This window comes from Amphiprion ocellaris, chromosome 13, assembly GCF_022539595.1.
Source record: "Amphiprion ocellaris isolate individual 3 ecotype Okinawa chromosome 13, ASM2253959v1, whole genome shotgun sequence".
NCBI lineage: Eukaryota > Metazoa > Chordata > Actinopteri > Pomacentridae > Amphiprion > Amphiprion ocellaris.
The window spans coordinates 951,777-969,116 of record NC_072778.1 but is presented as its reverse complement, the minus strand read 5'-3'; the positions used below and the strand labels follow the sequence as shown (position 1 = coordinate 969,116).

Genomic DNA, 17,340 nt, shown 5'->3' with positions numbered 1-17,340 from the left:
GGTTGACTTAATTCAGAACGAAGGCTCGGCTACGTTTGCTTATCATTCCCTTTGAAGTCCTTTTCCCACCCAGCGCCGCTCCTTCCTGGAGTCACGGCTGTTTTCATCATCTTTTCATTATTTGAAAGGAGGGAGAAAGTGGGAAAAAAACGCCACTATCTCATTACTTTCACAATTACTCTAGTGGCTGTCAGAAAATAAGGCCTAATCACAATCAAGAGAAGGGAAAAATGTTATTGTTTGATGGGATTTTGATCTGGCAGCGCCTCGTCGTTGTTTCAAACGCCACCTGAAAGACTTCATTTCTTTTACTGCTGCTTTCAAAGGAGCCTTTCATCTGCAGGATTTTTTGACATAATTCACGAGTTGATCTGACTGGTTGCACAGCGCAATGTCAAAGAAGGTAAAGCACATTACAGGCAGAGAAAAGTCGACATTTACTACAAAAAATATCCATCATGAGGCAGTCATTTAATCCCGCACTGAGTCAAAAAAGCTGCTTTATCCGAAGAAAACAAGCGAGGAGACGCAGGTTCAAACACTGATTAATTAGTGCGATTCAAGGACTTCTTTAATTGGCATAAACATGAAAAGAGTTCAAAAATATATCTGAACAAACTGAAACACATAGAGCACATTCATCACGACAAGCAGGAAATAATGTGAAGTTTGTGTTTTACTGCATTAAATCAGGAAACTGATTCTAGCCCAGGATCCACATCCAGTCCAGTCTGATCTCCAGTGGACCGGACCAGTACAACCACAGCATAATAACCTAGAAATAACCACAACTCCTAATAGTTCCTTTGTTTTACTGCAGAAATGTTCACATTAAAGGAATTATCTTTTTACTTAACATCATAAACAACCTGAAACTTCTAATGACAGCGAAAACAGGCAAAAAAACCCCACAAAAACAAGACAAAATATTGCAAAAATTAGACAAGCGACATGAAACAAACAAAAAAAGACAAAAGATTAGATAAAAAAGTTACAATATGGCCAAAAATTGACAAACGACACAAGTGAGACAAAAAAAACACAAAACGAGAAAATGAAAAAAACCTGAGTTAAACGACAATAGTCATACAAAAACCCCCAAAACAACAAAATCAAGACAAAATATTACAAAAATGAGACACAAAATGACAAATAAAGCAAAACACAAAGTGGCAAAAATAAGACAAAAAACACAAGTGAGACAAAAACGAGACATAGAACAACAAAAAACATGAATCAAAACAACAAAAGCGAGAAACAAAGCAAAACAAACATGAGACAAATCACAAGTCAGACAAAAAAGACCAAAAAAACCAACAAAAACAAGGCAAATTATTTGAAAAATGAGACAGAAAATGTCAAAAAAAATAGACAACAAAACAAGAGACAAAAAAATTTGACAAAGTTACAAAACGACAAAGAAATAGACAAACCACACAAACAAGACAAAAAAACAACAAAAACAAGACAAAATATTACAAACATGAGACACAAAACGACAAAAAAATGAGACAAATGACACGCAACAAACAAAAACGAGATAAAAAATTAGACAAGACCTAGAGGTTCCTCGGGGGACACATTCAAAATTTTTGCAATTTTCTGGACTGACTGACCTTCGGTTCTTAAAGTAATGATGGACTGTCGTTTCTCTTTAGCTGATTGGTTCTTGCCATAATATGGATTCTAACAGTTGTCAAATAGGGCTGTCAGCTGTGGACCAACCTGACTTCTGATCAACACAACTGATGGTCCCAACCCCATTTAGAAGAAATTCCACAAATGAACCTTGACAAGGACACACCTGTGAAGTGAAAACCATTTCAGGTTCTACCTCATGAAGCTCATCTAGAGAATACAAGAGTGAACAAAGCAGGAACCAAAGCAAATAATCTAAAATATAAAACATGTTCTGACTTTTTTCACACTTTTTTGTTTCCTACATAGTTCCAACTGTGTTCATTCATAGTTTTGATGCCTTCAGTGAGAATCTACAATGGAAATAGTGGTGAGAATAAAGAAAAACATTAAATGAGATGGTGTGTCCAGACTAAAGACTGGTAGAGCATTTGTTATTTACAGAACATTTACTGGACTTTTACGGGATGTTTACTCACCATTAGCTCCAAAGTAACTGACATGCTGAAGAAGTCGTAGCTGCCGCTGTGTTCTGTCCAGACTCCTGAATGTTTGCTGAACGTTTATTGGATGTTCACTTGACGTTCCCTGGACATTTACTCAGCGTTAGCTCCAAACTAAGTGACATGTTGAATAAGCTGTCATTGTGTTCTGTCCAGACTCCTGGACATTTACTAGATGTTTACTGGATGGATATTTACATGACGTTCCCTGGATGTTTGCTCAGCGTTAGCTCCAAACGGACATGTTGAATAAGCCGTCATTGCGTTCTGTCCAGACTCCTGGCCTGGTTGTGTCTCGGTTGTTGCATGTTCCTGCATGTTGCGGTGCCACTTTGTTCTATGTTGTGCTCCACAGCATTTCCACGCTTTCATCACTGTTAGATCAGATATTGCAGCGACTGTGGTCAGACATCCAGTCGCCTCGCTACGTGATGGAAGACGCTGTTCAGTGGTAATCAAAAGCCTGAAATTAAACACGTCTGGAATTATTGAACAGGTAGCTTTAGAGACATAAACAAGTTCCAGCACAGTGAGCTCTGCAGTTTGTCCTTTTATGAGGCTTTTAGTGTCTAAGTTACTTAAAAAATGCCACATTCAATGCCATGTGTTTTACCTTTAAACCACCACAGGCTGTTTGGTTTTCGATTCTGTTGAGTAGAACTTTAGGTAAAGAAGAAAATTGCACCAAAAGAACAAAATGATTTCTTAGTATTTCACTATTTCTAATAAAAACATCTGAAAATGAGTTCACAAAAGACATTTACCTTAAATCAACTACATATTTATCGGTTTAAATGGATGGACTGGGGTGTTTTCCAGATGAATTTTAACCCAGATGTCTTATTGCCAGCGCTGTAATGGGGATATCTCAGCCAACTGTGGAGAACCATGTCTGTGACACTAATCAGTCAAAACGACAAAAGTCAGACTAAAAAAAGAAAAAAACAACAAAAGCAAGACAAAATATTACAAAAATGAGACGCAAAACGACAAAAAATGAGACAAACGTCATGAAACAAAAAAAGAGACAAAAGATAAAATAAGATGAATTTTATTGATCCCACAGTGGGGAAAGTTCACAGCAGCTCCAAAAGAAAAAATGTAAGGGCAGTACAAGAATAAATAAGAAAAACAGTGACAAAATAATGGACAAATGACACAAGTAAGACAAAAAAAAACACAAAACGACAAAAATGACACACTAAACGACAAGTCAGACAAAAAAAGACAAAAAAATGACAAAATATTACAAAAATGAAACAAAGCAACAAAAGACACCAAGCAACAAAAAATTAGACAAAGGACACACAACAAAACAAAAAAGTTACAAAGCGACAAAAATAAGGCAAAAAACACAAGCGAGACAAAAAGGAAACACAAAACGACCAAAACGAGAAACAACGAAAAAAACATGAGACAAACGACCAAAGTTTAATTAGTTTAATTATTCCTGATAAATGTGAGCTGTAGCCCCAAACAAACCACAGAACTGTGAGATTTCTGCTTGATTTCAAGTTTCAAACAACAATTTTCCCTTTTCACTGGAGGACAGGCATTAGATGTGAGGACCAGCTGCTGTGAATGCTTTAGTGTGAATGTTTTATTAAAATAAAGCCACTAACTCCTGCTAATGTGTGTTCACGTTTCTTCTCTCCATCTACAGGGATCTCTGCTAGCTCCTTCTGAGTATCTCCATTTCGTCATGCTTTCAGCTCTTTCCATTTCTCTCCAAGGAGATGAGAAAAGAAGTGTAATTACCTGAAGGAGACCAAACCCTCTGTTAGTGGCGCAGAAATCCTGCCGTAATGACAAAAGGTAAGCCACTTAAAGACAAATGCTCTGCCTTTTCTCTCACCTCACTTCAGCAGCTACTGACAGACCCAGCAGCCCTCCAGCCTCTCCACAAAAACACAATCACACAACGAACGCACTCAGAAAGCTCTGCATGACACATGATTAGTGCACGGTTAGCCTAGCTTAGCATAAAGACTGGAAACAGGAGGAAACTAAACACGATGTCCTGAACCACTAAACTAATACCAGTCTAAAACCAGTCCAAAACCAAGTCTAATACCAGTCCAAAACCAGTCCAAAACCAAGTCTAAAACCAGTCCAAAACCAAGTCTAAAACCAAGTCTAAAACCAGTCCAAACCTGTCAAGGTTGCCCTGTTTGAGTTTATAGCTTTTGAAAAAGTGCAAAAAATTCCAAAATCGTCCAAAATATGACAAATAATTCAAAATGGCCTCAAAAATGTGTTTGTTTTGTCTGAAGAAGAAAGTAAATGAAAAAAGCCATGGGTTTCAGTTACAAAAAAGTGAGTTTTTTAGTTTTTCATTGAGTTGCAGAATAATTCTGCACACTAATGGTTGGATATTAATTGTGCACACACATATTCTCCTGAGGAAGCCAGAATTTGCCTTTTTTCTTTGTTAAATCCTCAGGGTTGAGATTTTTTTACTGTATTCCTTCAATAATAAAATGAATCCTCAGTAAAAACCGGCCTAATAACGGTGTGTATTCCTCAGCGAGTTAAAGAAGCGGCCAGATTTCTTTATTTGGTTGAAATGTTGGACTGCCAGGAAACACTAATCTCACCCGTTAAACAGGCTGAAAGTCAAAAAGGAAGCAATTAAGCTTTATCTCCACCTGTAGAGATCTAAACTCACATTTCCTCGCTCAGATTAGAAGCGTTTCCGTCCTCTTCGCTGCAGAAACACTCTCTGCCGTGTCCGTCTGGCTGTAAAGGATTACAGCAGCGCGGCGGTAATTAGTTGTGGCATAATGAACATTTGGCCCTGTGGCGGGGAATAATTAAGCAGCACTTTGTGGTGATCGGTAACGAGGTGACGAGGCCAGAAAACCTCCCGAGTTCACCAACACTCGCTCTTAATGGGATTCATTACGCTGCCCAACTTCTTCTGCTACACGTAGAACATGAATAAATCATGGATCCAGCTCCACATGTAAATAATTCACCCTCCTGTGTGTCACTTTCAACATGCGTGTGTCTTTAAAGCTGAGAAGTCCAGGTCATTAGTGTCAGAAAGTAGTTTTTGGTTTCATGGTTTATTAAATCCTCCTGGTGAGCAGCAGCCACGAGGTTTCTATGACTTCCTGTTGTCAGATCAGTGTCAGGGACATCGTTTTCCACACAAAGCTAGTTGAGATATCCGCATTAGAACGCTAACTGGTCAAAAATCATCTGGAAAACTCCAAGTCTTTCATTTAAACCAATAAATACGCAGCGGATTTAAAGTAAACTTCATTTGTGCACCAATAAACTGATTAAAGCGCTAAATAAAACTTTGATCATTGTACATCGTTGTTTTATGTCTTTTTTTTGTCTGACTTGTCGTTTTGTTTCTTGTTTTTGTCGCTTTGTGTTTCCTTTTTGTCTCGCTTTGTGTTTTTTGTCTTATTTTTGTCATTTTATGTTTTGTTTTATTCATTGTTTTGTGTAGCATTTTTGTTTTTTCTCATTTATTTCTTGCTTTGTAACTTTTTTGTCTAATTTTTTGTCTGTTTTGTTTTGTGTCATTTGTCTCATTTTTTGTTGTTTTGTGTCTTGTTTTTGTAATATTTTGCCATTTTTTGATGTTTTTTTCTTTTTGTCTGACTTTTGTCATTTTGATCAAAGTAAAATGCATGATTGTTCATTGTTCTTTTGTTGTTTTGTGTCTCACTTGTGCTCATTTTGTGTTTTGCTTTGTTCGTTGTTTTGTGTAACGTTTTTGTCGTGTTGCGTAATTTTTGGTCTTTTTTGTCGTTTGCCCATTTTTTGTCACTTTGTAGCTTTTTTGTCAATTTTTTTGTCTCATTTTTGTAATATATTGTCGTGTTTTTGTTGTTTTTTGTATTTTTTTCTGACTTTTGTCGCTTGTCTCACGTTATGTCGTTTTGTGTTTCCTTTTTGTCTTGCTTGTGTTTTTTGTCATCTTGTGTTTAACTTTATTCATTGTTTTGTGTATTATTTTTGTCTTGTTTATCGTTTCTCCATTTTTGTGTCTCTTTTTTTGTTGTTTCGTGTCATTTGTCTCATTTTTTTGTCGTTTTGTGTTTCGTTTTTGTATTATTTTGTCTTGTTTTGTTTTTTCTGACTTTTGTCGTTTGTCTTTTGTTTTTGTCGCTTTGTGTTCAGCTTTTTTCGTTGTTTTGTGTCATTTTGTTTTGTCTTGTCCATTTTTTTGTTAAATTTTTTTTCATTTTGTCGTTTTTGTTTTGTTTTTCCATTTCATCTTGCTTGTGTTTTTTGTCTTATTTTTGTCGTTTTGTGTTTTGCTTTATTTGTTGTTTTGAGCATCATTTGTGTTTTATATTGAAAAGCACAAATATTGATGAAAATAATAAAAATCTTTCAAAAGAATTGCAGAAAATTTGTTCCAAATGATCTTAAATTGGTCCAAAAAGATTAAAAGTTGTCTAAAATGAGTCTGATACTGGATTAAAGATTCAAATATTGTCCAAAGAAAACTAAAAATCTGTCCAAAAACACTCAGTTTTAAATTATTTGGAGCAAATTCAATGTCATTCTTTTGAAAGATTTTTTTTTTTTTGACAGTATTTGAGTTGTTTTAAACAGATTTTGGTCTTCTTTGGACAGTATTTACATGCCTTCTAGAGTGACATGATTGAAATGTATGTTATTTGGAGTATTTGTGAGATGTATTTAGATTTATTTGGTATTTATTTGATATTTATTTTGTGTCTGAAGCTGATCTCCCTCCTCTGGCTCTGCAGTTAAATAAATGTATAATTAGATAATTGTATTTAAAAAGGCATTAGCAGCCATGCTTTATATTTTAACGTCACAGAAATGGTGTTGATCAGGAGTAAGAAAGTGTTTAACTCACCTGTTCATAAGTCTGGTGGCTTGTTTTAAAGAGAAAGGACGTTAATTAAGCAGAAATCAGAGGAACGTGAGGCTGTAGTTGAACCTGCCGCATGATAAAATGAGAATGAGATGTTTTACTGATAAGTTTGTTCAGTAGAGCTGCTGACTAATCCAGTTACCCATCATGCTCTTCACCTGAGTGGCCCTCAGGAACCTTCAGAGAATCAAAGCGTTCATAAATACGTTCTACATGTTTACACGCTGTTGGGGTAAACTCGCTTCATCTGCTAAATGTCAACCTGGCATTTCTGTTCCTGTTTCCACTCTCTGTCTGTCTGGAAAATGATTACGGCGTATCGATCTGCTGATATATTGATCGGCTGCTGAGAGAGGTGGGGATAATGTTCACATTAGACTCGTCCAACAGGAAACACCGACAGAACCAGACCTTCTGGACTTAGAACCGGACCTTCTGGGCTCAGAACTGACCTTCAGATGCTCTCATTTACCAAACATTTGTGTCGATTTTGCTGATTTAGTCAATAGAAACGTATGTTATATCGACCACTGGGATACAAAAGTTGTGGTTGGAGGTCATTAACCTCCTCAGAAGTCTTTGTCATGGTGCCCGTTGCTAGCTAAACTTCGACATTAGTCTTTGTCATGGTGCTCGTTGCTAGCTAAACTCCCACATTAGTCTTTGTCATGGTGCTCGTTGCTTGCTAAACTTCCACATTAGTCTTTGTCATGGTGTCCCGTTGCTAGCTAAACTCCCACATTAGTCTTTGTCATGGTGCTCGTTGCTAGCTAAACTCCCACATTAGTCTTTGTCATGGTGCTCGTTGCTAGCTAAACTTCCACATTAGTCTTTGTCATGGTGCTCGTTGCTAGCTAAACTCCCACATTAGTCTTTGTCATGGTGCTCGTTGCTAGCTAAACTTCCACATTAGTCTTTGTCATGGTGTCCCGTTGTTAGCTAAACTCCCACATTAGTCTTTGTCATGGTGCTCGTTGCTAGCTAAACTCCCACATTAGTCTTTGTCATGGTGCTCGTTGCTAGCTAAACTTCCACATTAGTCTTTGTCATGGTGTCCCGTTGCTAGCTAAACTCCCACATTAGTCTTTGTCATGGTGCTCGTTGCTAGCTAAACTCCCACATTAGTCTTTGTCATGGTGCTCGTTGCTAGCTAAACTTCCACATTAGTCTTTGTCATGGTGCTCGTTGCTAGCTAAACTCCCACATTAGTCTTTGTCATGGTGCTCGTTGCTAGCTAAACTTCCACAATAATCTTTGTCATGGTGTCCCGTTGTTAGCTAAACTCCCACATTAGTCTTTGTCATGGTGCACGTTGCTAGCTAAACTCCCACATTAGTCTTTGTCATGGTGTCCCGTTGTTAGCTATACTCCCACATTAGTCTTTGTCATGGTGCTCGTTGCTAGCTAAACTCCCACATTAGTCTTTGTCATGGTGCTCGTTGCTAGCTAAACTTCCACATTAGTCTTTGTCATGGTGTCCCGTTGCTAGCTAAACTCCCACATTAGTCTTTGTCATGGTGCTCGTTGCTAGCTAAACTTCCACATTAGTCTTTGTCATGGTGTCCCGTTGCTAGCTAAACTCCCACATTAGTCTTTGTCATGGTGCTCGTTGCTAGCTAAACTCCCACATTAGTCTTTGTCATGGTGCTCGTTGCTAGCTAAACTCCCACATTAGTCTTTGTCATGGTGCCCGTTGCTAGCTATACTCCCACATTAGTCTTTGTCATGGTGCTCGTTGCTAGCTAAACTCCCACATTAGTCTTTGTCATGGTGCTCGTTGCTAGCTAAACTCCCACATTAGTCTTTGTCATGGTGCTCGTTGCTAGCTAAACTTCCATATTAGTCTTTGTCATGGTGCTCGTTGCTTGCTAAACTCCCACATTAGTCTTTGTCATGGTGCTCGTTGCTAGCTAAACTCCCACATTAGTCTTTGTCATGGTGCTCGTTGCTAGCTAAACTCCCACATTAGTCTTTGTCATGGTGCTCGTTGCTAGCTAAACTCCCACATTAGTCTTTGTCATGGTGCTCGTTGCTGCTAAACTCAGCTTTATTACACTCAGCTTGTTTATATCATTTCTTTATTTCATAAGTCAGCAGGAATGTTTGCCAGTAAGAAACAGTGGACTGTTCTATAGTTTATGGCACTGTATCTCAAAAATTAATAAAAATATATCAAGAAATTACATTAAATTAGTTCCAAATAGTTTTACATTGCTCCAAAAAGACTCAAATCTATATAAAGTGAGTCTGATACTGGATTAAACGAGCCAAATATTGTCCAAAGAAAACTAAACTCTGTCTAAAATGACTCAAATATGGACAAAAATGATAAAAAAAAAAAATCTTTATAAAGAATGACAGAAAAGTAGTTTCAAATCATTTCAAATTGGCCCGAAATGTCAAAAATATTGTCAAAAATGACTGAAATCCTTCAAAAGAATGACAGAAAATGTGTTCCACATCATTTAAAATTGGTTCCAAAAGACTAAAATCTGTCCAAAATTACTCAAATATTATCTTAAAAGACTCAAATATTGTCCAAAATGACTCTGATACTGATTTAAAAGATGCAAATGTTGCTCCAAAAAGACTCAAATATTGTCAAAAAATTTTAAAAAATCTTTTAAAAATGACATTAAATTTGTTCTAAATCATTTTAAATTGATCCACAAAGAGTAAAATTTGTCTACGATGACTACAATATTGTCAAAAATAACAAAAATGTTCAAAAAGAATGACAGAAAATTTATTCCAAATTATTAAAAATTGGTCCAAAAAGGCTAAAATCTGTCTAAAATTATTCAAATATTATCTTAAAAGACTCGGATATTGTCTAAAATGACTAAAATCTGTCTAAAATGACTCAAAAATTTTCAAAAATGAGAATATACAATACAATACTGTTTTAAAATGTAGTTGAAATCCGTTCATGTTGGTTTATTTTCTGTTGAACCTCAGATGTTCAGTTGTACTTGAATATCAACATCCTGAAATGGTTTTAATGTTCACGTTTTAATGTTCTTATTAACATCTTCTAAAGGTTTTTTTTCCTTACTGAGAGGCTGTCAGTCATCAGTTTAAATTATATTATCGTGTTGACTGAATATTTTTTGACAATATTTGAGTAAATTTAGACAGATTTTGGTTTTCTTTGGACAATGTTTGAGTCTGTCAATCCATTATCAGATTTATTTTAGACAAATTTGAGTCTTTTAAGATAATATCTGAGCAATTTTGGACAGATTTTAGTGTTTTGGGAGCAGTTTTAAATTATTTTTAACAAATTTTCTGTTTTTTGGGCAATATTTCAGTAACTTTAGACAGATTTTAGTCTTTGGAAAATGTTTGAGTCTTTAATGCAGCATCAGACTCATTTTAGACAAATTTGAGTGTTTTGAAATAACATTCAAGTAATTTTAGACAGATTTTAGTCATTTTGGAGCAATTTAGAATTATTTGAAACAAATTTAATGTCCTTTATTGAAAGAGTTTTATTGTTTTTGACAATATTTAAGTCATTGTGGACAGATTTTAGTCTTTTAATCCAGTATTAGACTCATTTTTTTTACATATTTTTGTCTTTATGGACCAATTTAAAATGATTTGGAACAAATTTAATGTCATTTCTTGACAGATTTTTATTATTTTATTTGAGATTTGGTGCCATAACCTCTAAAACAGTCTACTATTTCATACTGGCAAACATTCTGCTGATTTATGAAATAAGAAAATAATAAATAAGAGTAATAAGTAATAAATCTGTTTAGATTCCTGTTGTTGGTTCTGTTAAACTCGCTGTAAACTGATGGACTGCTCTGGGAGGTGATGTTCTCCTCAGGAGTCTGGAGAGGAGGAGCTGGAGGATCTGCAGGAGTCTGAGCAGCTTTGGCCTGCATCGCCTCGGGCCTCCTGGCCTCGGTGGTCTTCCATCCAGCCTCGGCTCCTCCTCCTCCCCTCCGGCTGGTCTGTCAGAGCAGCTTTGTAGCGGCCAGCAGAAAGCCTCCGGGATTTACCCACAATCCTTAGGGCCGGCTGGTATCTCTCCAGCCCAGAGTGTGAGGTCAGTCGCCCGCCGGCCATGAAGACCCCCCAAATACAAGGTCCAGAGATTTAACAGCAGAGTTCTCCGTGGAAAGGCGTGAATAATAAAGCAGATCTAGGCCTGGAGCTGCTGGAAGGAAAGTTTCAGTTCAGTCCCCAACGACAGGAAGTATATTAGGAAGGAGCTCATTCTGAAATGAACTAAATGGATTTATTAGCGTTTATATTTCTGCATGACATCTGCTGTGGAATGAAAATGAGAGAGCAACAGTTCCATAGAGGTGGAGTTCTTCCTGGAAATCGTTCAGTTTCCTCTGAGATTCTGGTCCAGATGAAACACCAGTAAGAACCATAACAGAAAGTATCGGCATGCAGATGTGAAAGCTGGAAATAAGAATATTAAAAAGACAAACTAAAGCTATGAAGAAGAAATGGAGCAATTAGAATTTAAAACAAAGTCAATCTAAAACAAGAAGAGCTGGAAGTAAAATTAGACTAAATTAAAACCTAACATGCCCTGAGGATAACAGATCCGGTCAGATTTACCTTGTTCCAGGACGTTAAAGGTTGTTCCTAGGGCTGCAACTAACGATTATTTTAATAATCGATTAATCGGATTAAAAAAAAACAACACATTTTTCATTTCTGCCGCTTTATTCAGAAATGGAAGATTTGGACTGACAGAGTAAATAAGATCATTGCAGTGAAGCCTTCGTCTTCAACCGTCGACACAGGCCTCATGCCAGTGAGCATCATGTTGAGGATGCTCTCAGTCAGGACAGATGCTTGCTGTGGTTGACATGATGTCTTTCTCATCATGAAGCCTGTCATTGTTTGCTGTTCATGAAATGAGAAAGATAGTATGAGTGTGTATTACAGCACAATTTACAACAACTCAATAATTATCTTGTTTTATTTTTATATATATATATGTGTGTGTGTGTGTGTGTGTGTGTGTGTGTATATATATATATGTCTCATTTTTGTCATTTTGTCTCATTTTTGTCAATTTTGACAATATTATGGACATATTTGGAGACTTTTAGATGTTAGCCAATCAATATGGAGCAGAAAACTGTCAAAAAGAAGGTTTATTTTTAGCACATGTTGAAGCCCAAATGTCCTCCATCGATAATATCCAGCCTCTGTACAGAACATCCTGGTGATATGAGGGAACGCTTGTATTTTGCTGTTTGATTGTTAGTGATGTTCTGCAGAACTGTAATTATAGTTTATTTTCTTTAATGTCTGGGCCTGAATTTGTCTGACGGTTTCCATGGACACAAAGATGATTTCTGAAACAAACTAAACCAGCTAACTGGCTGCTAACAACATCAGCAGTGACAGGAGAAGCTGAGAGCATTTGGGACATGGAGGTGTAATTGGAGGAGGTGGAGCTGAATTAGATTTTAATTTGGTGAAAGAATCTCAGGGCAACAAGCTTCCTCTCTCTGGTAAATCTCTAAAGTGATCCGTAAATGGATTATCTGACGGCTACATGATCAGTTTGATCACCTGCAGAATGAAGCTGATGTAATCGTGTTTGGAGGAGTCCTTCAGGTCATTAACACCACATGTTTGTCACTTTAAATCTGTCTTTGTGCAGTAATGAAGTCCAAAATCAATCCAGTATGATTAACTGGCGGGAAAGATAAACCAGTGGTGATCAGTGAAGTGTTCTGTAGCTCTGAGGTGAAATAAAACCGGTGAGTTAAAGAGAAAAACAGAATGAGAGGAGATACATGACATTAAATTAAATGTCAGATGTAAAAGAAAAGTCTTTAAGTTGTTCCTAAAATACATGGCAGGGCTCGTCTCCATGGAACAGCTCCTGTTGATGTGAACACCTGAGCCGGCTGTCACACCTGTGTGTTAATTAGCTCGTCATCTATCAGCGGGAGAAGCAGCTCGTTAGGCTTAGAAAGTTCTAAGCATGAAAACACTCTGACAGGGTTTGTCTCTTGTAAAGAAACTTTAAAGATCAGGTTACCGACAAAAAAAAAAAAAAACCCAAACAATAAATTCATACAAATAACTCTGATCTGCTTTCTGATTACATGTGAGACCAAAGAAGAGCTCCTGTTGTCTGTGAGTTAAAACTGCTGGAGCTGTGTTTTATACAATCAGCAGAAAGCATCACATTTATCTGCAGTTTTTCATTCTAAAAAGCTTCTTGGCTGATGGAAAACAGCAGCGTGTCACTGTGGGAGGGATCTGTACATGACTGTTGTTACCTTAAATAAGAACATTCTGCTGGGGTTTCACTACATTTAACACTATATGGAGAGAAAGAACTGCTTCATCTAAGATTTTTACCATGTCAGAAACTCGTAAACTCTCCTGTTCTTTTAGATTCCTGAGGAGCATCTTCAGACTGAAGCCTTAAAGAGGCAGCAGGTTTCTACTCTGTCTTATTGTGGAACAGAAACATCTCAAAGTCTGGTCAATCTTTGGAAATAAATTAACATGGAAGCAGCTGATCACTAACAGACGATGATTAACATATAAAGAAACGAAAAAAAGCCCTCAGAGAGCTCAGCAGTCCTCCAACGCTGCCCATTTCCCCATATGGCAGAAATGCAGCATTTGTTATTAGACAGACGTCCATTAGCAACATTACTCGAAAACAGACGGATGAAATTTTCAAAACAGTCTATTGTTGAGCATTAATGCATTTGAATATATTCCCCTAAAATATAATGTGCATAACATGAACTCTTCAGTAATGCTTTTCCAGATATATTCCATATTTACTGTCAACTATTTAAAAAAATAAAGCAGATACATGATCTAATGAGAGACTCTTATTGTGAAATACCTACGAACACAGAATAGAAAACAGGGAAGCATTTTGTGCTTAGGAACATGTTTGTTTTCTGTAGACGGAAAACCAATATCTGCAATGATTCATGTTCACACATGTAAAGTTTGAGGCAGATTGGAGCATGTACAGGCTAGTTATACAGCACTTCCTGTTTCATGGCAAAATGTCTAAATTCCGGATTCCCCCATTTCCACGGCCTCAGACTTTTTCGGAGCATTTTGATAACTTTTGGTCACCTATGCCTGCTGTACATCCTGGCCAAATTTCATCTCTATCGGGGTTACCCTGTTTGAGTTTATAGCTTTTGAAAATGTGCAAAAATCGATCAAAATCGTCCAAAATATGACGCATAATTCAAAATGGCTGACTTCCTGTTGGGTTTTAGGCATGGGTGTCAATTACATTTTTGTGTGTCTGGACGAGTTGCATATGTATATCAAATTTCATAGCTGTAGGTGACACGTCATAGATCCTGTTTGACATTTTCCAGGGGGCACTATGGAGCCATTTTGGCACACACGAGCAATTCCCCTAAAATATCAAAGTTTTTGCCGATTCTGATATGTGCGCAAATTTTACGCATTGTCAAGTGTTTTTAGGCCTTGGAAAGTCTAATTCAATAGCCCGTAGAGAAATGAAAAAGAAACCCATGGGTTTCTATAGGGTAATGACTTAAAAAAACAATAAAAATTGAGAGGACATGATGAGATAAAGATGATTGGTTAAATAATGTTTTATTGTTTTCATCAGTGTGATGAGAGGACGAAGTTTAGGTCAGATTAAATCCACTGGGAGACAAAGTATTGAGAGACTAGTTCCTAGAATCACTGGTTGATGTCTGGTGGTCTGGTTCTGAGGTGTTGCACTGATCTGACATCAGGACACTTTGAATTTCATGTATTTATTTGTAGGAGCGCTTCATTAATCAACAGTAAATGTTCTCCAGCTGGACGGGTTTCAGCAGCGAGACATTAAGAATTACAGACAGACTGATGAAGGGAAGTTTCTCCATCCGTCCTCCTCAGGTGGGAACCTTTAGTTGTGTTATAGTTGTGTGGAGCTATGAGACAAGGCAGCAGTGTCCTGGTTGATTCTATCCACCTTTCTTCTATTGATATCTGCCATTCTCCCTTATTCTAATGATGTATTTCATCCTCCTTTATTCTAATGATTTGTATCACGGTTAGATGAGGAAGTGAGACCTGCCACTGATCACACATTCACATGTTAACAGCTTCCTGACACTCTGCTGAAGGCAACGCAGCAGAAAATGTTTGGATGAAGAGATTCTCTTTTTTTCAGCGCGATGACATTTTCCTCCATCAAACGTAAAACGTGAAGAGGGAAATCACTGCACTCACCCTGGATGAGAGTCACTAATGGAAATGGAAATGTGGAGTTTAAATGTGGTTCTTTGTGCAGTTCAGCAGAAGCAGCAGAGTGCATTTAGTCTGGAGTATATCATCTATCTATCTGTCTGTCTGTCTGTCTGTCTGTCTGTCTGTCTGTCTGTCTGTCTGTCTGTCTGTCTGTCTGTCTGTCTGTCTGTCTATCTATCTATCTATCTTTGTATCTAACTATAGTCTATCTGTAGTCTATATCTATCTGCCTATAGTCTATCTGTCTATCAATAGTCCATCCATCCACCCATCCACCCATCCATCCATCCGTCCATCCGTCCATCCGTCCATCCGTCCATCCATCCTGGTCTAATCTGGTCTGAACCTGAGATCTCCACATTAGTAATAATAGTTAATGATTAATGGAAACTCTTCCTGTGTGTTCTAGTGTTCATGTATGGATTTCTTAATGAATTCCTGCTGTAGCCATTAAAAAACTATCAGTCTTTAAGAGTCTATACGCTTAATGGGTCATTAATTAATGAATGCTTTAATCATTCTAATCATTGTTTTATTCTGTTCCTATTAAAAGACAGCAACATTAAGAATGTTTAAAAATGAAGAGAACTTGGGAGAAGTTTGGTCATTTACTGGTATTCACAGACAGAATTTAAGAATCACTGTGTTTTTTAAAAATATTTCTGCTATTAAAGATAAAAAAGCTGCTGTCATTTCCAATAAATCACACGAATAGAAGAATGACAGCAACAGGACGGTGCGTTGGGACTGACTGACAACAAGGTCCTGTGGCTGTAATGTTTATTAGGAACTGAAAATCAGAATGAGGATGGAAAGTATTCACCCCCTTTGGAAGTTTGGGTGTAGTGGGGGTGGCAGGAGGGGACGTGGCGGGTGTAGCGGGGGTGGTAAAAACACCGCTAACGATGAGGGGGGTAGCGGGGATGCAAAAACCCACAGAAATAGCGGCAGACACGGTAGAAGCCACGGGAGAAAATGCACTGATAATAGCAGTGGAGGACGCAGTGGTGTTCACGGCCCCTCCATAAATGATGATGATGATGGCTGGGTTTGCTTGAGAGATGAGGAAGAGTATCACAAGTGGATCAGACATTTAGATGAGCCTGTTGGGTATCGTGGTAACAGGGATCTGACAAATTCTGAGCCAAGCAATGCCATCTTGATTGATAAACATCTGTAGAAGTTATGTAATCCATATGTCCACCACCTGGTGATGTCATAATATGCAAATTAGATGAGTGAATTTACTCCCATCACAAACTTTGGATCATACTGATGATTTTTCTCATTTACAATATGCCTTTATCTCTAATCATTTTCAAGTTACAACCTTTTGAAAAAGTGATATCAAAACTGAATATTTTATTGAAAAAACTGTCGCCTGAAGGGTTAATTCTTGGCATTAATAGATAATCTGCTCTATTAAACCCTTCCAGTATTCTAAACATGAACATGATGCACTCATCAGTCAGCAGAATATACTTGTGCTCTGTACCAATTAATGCTGTTATTAACAAACAGCAGCAGCCAGCTGGGTGATGTATTATGGATAAATGTGGCTAACATCTGTTTTAATGTTTATTCATGAAAACAGCTGGATGTTGAGCTGCCACAGAGCTGCCATCTTAAGCTGTCAACACGGACTCCTTCCCATCGCTGCGTTTCCTCCCACATGACGACGTAAGATGCTTACAGGTATTTCCTTCCTGTTATGGTAGTTTGTCACTTTAGCGTCAGTCGACAGGTCAGCGGTGTTCGCTGGGATTAGGGTTCAGAGAACGTGTTCAACAATGGAAGAAAACTAAACGTGTTGCCAGCTCTAGAAGCTGCTGCAGCTGTTCATGGTAATAAAGGTACAACGGTTCACCTGACAGAAGTGTTTTTAAAAAATGAATATAATTTATTAGAGGCTTTGCAATTAATTAGTCACATTTTTGTCAAATAGCAATATTTGACCCAATAAGCAAAGTTTTTCAGTTCAAATAAATTTCAGTTGATGACTGAATGGATGAATAGACATGTCTGTAGATACACAAGTACACAAAACAATCACAAAGCAACCAAAAAATAATGCAAAACAATCCC

The 17,340-nt window shown here is 37.4% G+C and overlaps 1 long non-coding RNA gene across 1 annotated transcript in view; it reads left to right on the top strand.

Moving 5' to 3' along the window:
• Positions 1–16,950, top strand: part of LOC111571120 (uncharacterized) — a 44,876-nt gene extending 27,926 nt beyond the window's left edge. Inside the window, exons 2-3 of the long non-coding RNA XR_002746334.3 lie at positions 3,805–3,956; positions 16,850–16,950. This is a non-coding gene — a long non-coding RNA (uncharacterized LOC111571120). The remainder of the gene's footprint in view (positions 1–3,804; positions 3,957–16,849) is intronic.
• Positions 16,951–17,340: the final 390 nt, after the last annotated feature.